Here is a 6,418-nt window from a genome sequence, read left to right on the forward strand (position 1 = left end):
TTACTTCATTGGACCTTTCCCCCACCCTCCTCTCCCTCTCTCTGTCTGTCTCTCTCTTTCCCGCATTTCCCAGGACCCCTTCTCCCCAAGGTCACCCCGCAGGCGGCACCTCCTCGTTGGGGACAGGACGGGGCGGCCCGGGCGGGGTGGGGCGGGGTGAGAGGGTGCCTGTCGGCAGACTGTTTGTCGGGCCCCGACCCCAACCCCCGACCCATGGCGTCGCCTTTGATGGAAAAACGTTTACATTAGGAGTTCACAAACGGTGGGAGCAACGCAGCTAGGGGTGCCTTTGAGGTTAATCCATACGAAGTGGTCCGCCATGGACGCCATACGCCACCACTGGGCGGGCCTCACGCTGAGCATCGCGCTCGGCTGGGCTGACGGCTCGGCGTCCTCGGATACGGTGGTGTACTACATATAGTGTCTCATCTCAATGTGTTTGTAAATTCACAATTTCAAAACATAACTTTACAATGTTCCTCATGAAAAGCCTAGAGTATCTAACATAAAGCAACCTACACTACACACTAAATTCTTATGAACATTTTTATTCTCAGCTAACTGAGTTGTGCAAACATGCTCCGTTTACGTATTTTTGTGTGTGACACTAAGTGCCAAAAAGGACTTATTGTCAATTTGAATGACAATAGCTCTGGCATTATGCCTCTGATTGCCCCGGCGAATAAGAGGTTTTTGTTTTCTTTTAACGAGCCGAATCCAAATCACTAACTAGATTTTGATTCGAACATAATTAGGTTTTGACGTGTGCGGCTGTGAGCTCGCACGTTTTCCCAGGTGCAGTCTGGAAAAGAGCCGCTTCCCAGACGGGGGTCGCGCGAAACCCAGGCGGCACTTGGGAAAAAATTGTCAAAACCAGACAGGCGCCTGGAAACCACAAAAAGCGTCTTGAAAACCCGGACAGTTTGTTTGCCGTGAACGAAACAGGGAGAGACTGTTCAGAGGTTTATACAGCAGAGGCAAAACCAAATCCGCTGTCCGTTTCCGCCCAGCTCAAGACGCCTTACAAGTTACAAGAAAAAAGTTGTTCCCTATATTTGTTCCACAATTCCGCGGCCGCCACGCGACCCACGAGTCTTTATCGTCCAGCGATTGTCGATTGTCGAGGAGTCGGGGGAAGGGGAGGAGGGGGCGTCCGAATACTCCGAGAGACGCGCAGCCCAGCAGGCCGTCGCTCCGCACGCAGTCCAGGTCGTTACAGGTCCAGGGCGGACGTGAGGGGCGGGGCGGTGGGAGGCTGTTTGATTTATCTCGACGCCGTAACGCGTTAGACGTAAATGGCCCCAAACATTTGCAAGAAAGAAACTTTTTCGCCCCCGCCCCTTCGTCTCGGCCGCCATTGCCTTCTATTTCCCTCCAGATCTGACTTTTTGGTTTTCCCCTATGCCATGGCATGGTAAGTCAAATCGGCATTCCCGGGAATTCCCTGCGCTCGACTTGCGCTGCTGTCCCGAGACGTGAGTCAGGCAGCCACCGGTACCGCAGATGTACACGGACTTGGTGATCACGGGTAATCACTGGTAATACTCATATTCTTGGTCTTTTTAAAGTACACATTTTGTAATCAAGACATATGAATCTACATACAAACATTGACTACACTGGCAAAACAAAGGTGCGACATCCTACGTTCTAGGGGTGATAAGCCCCCGTTTTAAGGGTGCCAAAAAAGGTTATTTTTCAAAATAAAAAAAACATTATTTGTATGAGCAAACCAATTACATTTTAATCCACAAAATCCGCGTCACGAACCTGCATGTGATATGGTTCTTACAAGCGCTCAGCAAAAGAAGCAAGTAAGAGAGTACAAAAATTGCAATCAATTGATGCCATTTTTGAACACATCTAGCCTCGTTTGACGCGGAATTTTGACTTGATTACAAAAATTAAAAAGGCCCTGACACGAAATAAATCGTACGCTTCTTACTGCGCGATTGGTTTACAAGTTGTTCACGCAGGTACGTCGTAGGTTGGCCTTCGAGTTGCTGCTGTGGTTCGCTCCTCTCTAGGCTCATCTAGGCTGGTTCGCCGTTCGCCTAAGGTTCGCTACTAAAAATTCGAGGTTCGATTGAAAAGGTGTGAGTGGATCAACGTATCAAATGTGACTTTACATCTCGTAGATTCCTGTTCCCCGTCAGCTCGAGCGGGGAGCAAAGCGCCTGTCGTAAGCTGGATAGGCAGACCCGCCGAGCACGGTTGTTGGGCGGGCGGCCCACTCGGCGGTTGCAGGCGGCCATCATTGCGGCCGCCTGCAGCCGACATCAACCGGCGAAAAATCTACCGAAAGCCGCGATAAAAATAATTCAACGGTTTACTGTCTATCAGCGTGGTCGTGGGGATGCCCCTCAGGTGAGAGTCCAAGGGGGTGGGAGGGGCAAGGCTGCGGTCGGTGACCAAGACTCGTCTCTAATTGCTTCATTACGCGACGGGCCAGAGAGTGGGAGGCAGGGGATCACATGGCAGGGCGGAGCCAAAGGCGACCAGAGGCCGGGGCCCGAGCTGAGCTGAGCGAGGCTCAGCCCCATTAAGACTTTCTCCATCCTCGATCCAGCCCCGCGCCGCGCCACCCGCCCGTCGGGCACTTTGCTCGCCTCACTACGCCACGCCACGCCCGCCTGAGAGGATTCGGAACTGTGTCCAAAGGTCCTTCACAATTCCTGGCTTGGCTGGCGGAATTAAAAAGGTCGCACGCGCCGGCTCTCCCCCTCCAGCCACCTCTTTGTCGCTGCCTCCCCTGTCCTCCTCTAACCTCTCCCACTCTCACCCTCCTCTCTCCCTCCCGCTCGTTCTCTCCCTCTCCTCTTTGCCTCTCTCTCTCTCACCGCTTAGCTTGGCAAAACCGCAACAGAGTGCGGAACTTTGTGAAGCATGCAGAGAACTTTTCGCTAGTATTATTGTTATTGTTATTACGGCAGGAGGAAAGGGGAGAGGAAGACGGAGAATGCATCAAAAAGATCTTTGCGGTGGGCTGAGGCGAGTCGCGTCAAGGCGCTCGTATTCCTTTTGTCGTGGCCAACACACACTCACACTCACACACACACACACACACACACACATTTATACTCACACTCACTCACTTCCTTCCACACCACCTGCCGCATTGCTGCTGGGACGTTAGTGCGCATTGGACTTGCGAAGAATACAAAAGATTCATGTGAAAAAGGCTTCAAAACCCTTTGCACAGAATGTCCTGCGTAGCCTCAACACGCTGTAGGATTATTCATTCATTTGGTGAAAGAGATTAAAATAGAAACCAAAAAAAATGCAACGTTGAAAATCTGGTTATCAGTTATTCGAAGGTAGTTTCTCGCGGAATAAGTAGTGTGTGGGGAATAAGAAGACCGTTTAGCGGAACCGAACGTGGACGAAGAAGTGGAGAAGCAGGAAGAGAAGGGACCGAGAAACATGTACGCCAACAGATGTGTAGGGTGCGAGGGGAAAATGGAGAGAGTGAGAGTCCTCTGTGTCAATACCATTTGCGCCATCCTTGAGTAACACCCTTTTTATATTGATCACGGAAGCATTTTTGCAAAAATTCATTTAACGCCACTGTTCTCTTCCATTATTTCCCCCACCCGACGTCATCCCTCCCCTCCCCTCCTCCTTCCACCCCTACTTCCCGTATCCCTCATTTCCTGCCACTTTTCCATTGTTTCTACCATTCTACTGAACATAGTACAAACCACGTGTGAGAAGGACTCAGGACCAAGGCCCACTGAATGGCATTACAAAACTTTCTCATGCAGACACCATTTCCTTTGAAACTTTTGAATATTTTTGCTGTGGCCAGCACGGCTCCAGCTTTTGCAAACAAGCCCTGGGTGTACTTTGGGGGTCAGTATTGGCTCTGGCCCGTCCGGACGGCTGCCCCGCTCCCCCAGCGTCACCGCAAGGCCCTCAAGGCCGGGAGCCGGCGGGGCGGAGCCGATGGACCGGGCGGAGCCGGGCAGGGTGCACATCCCTCTAACCCCACCCCTAGTGTGCTCTTCGTCAATTTCTCTCTCTTTATAGCGCTCCCTTCTCTCCCCCTCTCTCTCAAACAACGCTCACATAAGGCTCGAATTTCGTTACGAAATGACCCAACACAGTCTGATGGCTCCTACTGGCCGAAAATGAATTTTGTTACAGAATTACTTTAGTTACGTTACTTTAGTAACGAAATCCATTTAGGAGCAGAAAGAGCCCTCCGATTTTGTTGGGTAATTTTGTAACGAAATTTAAACACAATTTGAACTATTCAACGAGCACCTGCGTTGGACGATATTTCAATCCGTTCACGAGATATTGTCAAAAAACTAAAATAACGAATCTCTTTGTTACGGGTCCCTGGTGTGCAACTGTTCAACACTTGTCAGCAGTGTGCAACTTCAAGTTAAATACCAGCAAATGTGCAACTGCAAGTTTTCTCGCAAGTGTTCAACTTGTTAGGTGTGCACTTGTGCAACTCCTCGGTACAAAGTGAGCGTTTAATCTAAGAACAGTGTACGACAACGGAGTTGCACACTTACAAGTATGCAACATGCAGTTGCACACTTACAAGTGTTGAGCAGTGGCATACTTAGTTTATCAGTTTGCATTACAAAAGGGCAATACTGTGTCTTGACGTATTCATACATTTTACACAAACTTCGCCTTATTGGATGCGAGTACTTTTGTTGGTGGTTCGTGTTTACGTATGAAGCATCTGATTTTACAAAGCAACTCGTAAAATAACGATGTTTCGTATTTTGTTAAAAACTAAGTTTCGTAATGGGAATTGGCAAAGAAAATGTTGTTGCATCCCAATAATTTTTGAATCAGTGCGAAATATATTCGTAACTTCACGAAATTCTCGAAAACAACTGACGAATTTTTTTATAAACCGTCTCAGAAAGTACGTCCATTTTTCTCAGATTCATTTTTGGCAAATAACAGAGGTTAAACGCCTGCGAGACTCTGGGTAGGCCGCCCCGCAGTACATACATGTACTGCAGGCAAGGTAATGCGCCTACATATCAGGCGCCATAAGAGCTAGCACAGGCTATGAACTTAGCTCGTAACGGCGAATGGCGGACGTACAATCAAGATGATCCGTTATGCCTTTAGAAGCATTTCGTAACTATGTATGCTAAATGCTTCGCCCCCCTTCATTTTGTCTCCCAGGCACTATTTTTCATGGATTTCCAGACCAAATTTTAGAAACTTCTAGGGCATTTATTGACAATTACAATTAAATATCCGCTGGTGGCGGAGCGTTTTGACTTATTCGACGCACCCAAAACTTGCGCGCGAGTCATCGTCACATACCCCTGCACCCAGTGACCTTCGCAAGGGATGGGCCGGACACGGCCTGACTGCGTGACCCAAAAATTGGTTGGGTCCAGTTCGCTATGGATATAGACAAGCAGTCGACGAACATAACGCTTGTCGAAGTTGGGGTGAAGTCCCAGCTACACTGGGAAAGCAGGGGTAGGACTTGGTGCTAAAGGTGCTAAATTTTAATGCCTTAAAGGCACGAAAATGTTTAAAGGCACTAAAATTTTGCACCTTTGGGGCACTATCGTGCCGTTACAGGGTGGGAATCTTTCAGTACCTCTGTAAAGGCACAAAATAAGTCACGAAAACCAACCAACCCAACACCCCAAGATGGGTGCTGATTCCTATAGGAATAGGTATACCTTTGGTTTTCCAGTGTAATTCCTCCCAGACTTGAGAACCCCCTCTTGTTATTGTTTTACAAATGGATTTGTACGTTGCTTCGAAACGGTTTTAACCGAGATTTTGCAAATACCAGTTTTATCTGTAGCTGTCACTGTGGCTAACCAGAACTAAACCACCAGCTCGTTGCGATAAACATACGTTTTATCAACAAAAGAGTTAAAAAGCACAATTAATGATCGAGAAACATATTTTTTTCTCTCTTTCCTGGGACTTGAGATTGTGGGAAATCCAAGGCTCAGGGCTTGAAGATATTAACATGTAACACACAGCAGGAGAGAGAGAAAAAAAGGATTGAATCAATTAAATGACAAACAACGCGAAAGCAGCGCGAATGAAGTGAGGCACGTGCTGAGCGCCGTCCACATAATAAAAGAAAAATCGGGACTGGGGCCAGGCAGCTGCAGTGGTCTGATTGAAATTCCCCGCGAGAGCCGAGCGGCGATTGGGAATAGAGAGGAAGGGGGTTGGGGGAAGAAAGGGGAAATGGAGGAGCGGGGAGAGAGGCGGACGCGGTCAAACCACCAGTAGCGAGCGACTCAATGATCCAGTTCGTGCTAATGCGGCTCTGGCCACCGTGCCTCTGTACAATCACATTCTGCTGACTACTTCCTATACTCCGGGCGGCTGTGCATTGTGTGGTCTAAATAGGTCTAAATAACCTACTTTTAAGAAACGTTGGGAAACTGCTTCGGCTACATCT

The sequence above is a fragment of the Frankliniella occidentalis genome, unplaced genomic scaffold (genome assembly GCF_000697945.3).
Source record: "Frankliniella occidentalis isolate FOCC.00 unplaced genomic scaffold, Focc_3.1 Scaffold69, whole genome shotgun sequence".
In the NCBI taxonomy this organism is placed as follows: Eukaryota; Metazoa; Arthropoda; class Insecta; order Thysanoptera; family Thripidae; genus Frankliniella; species Frankliniella occidentalis.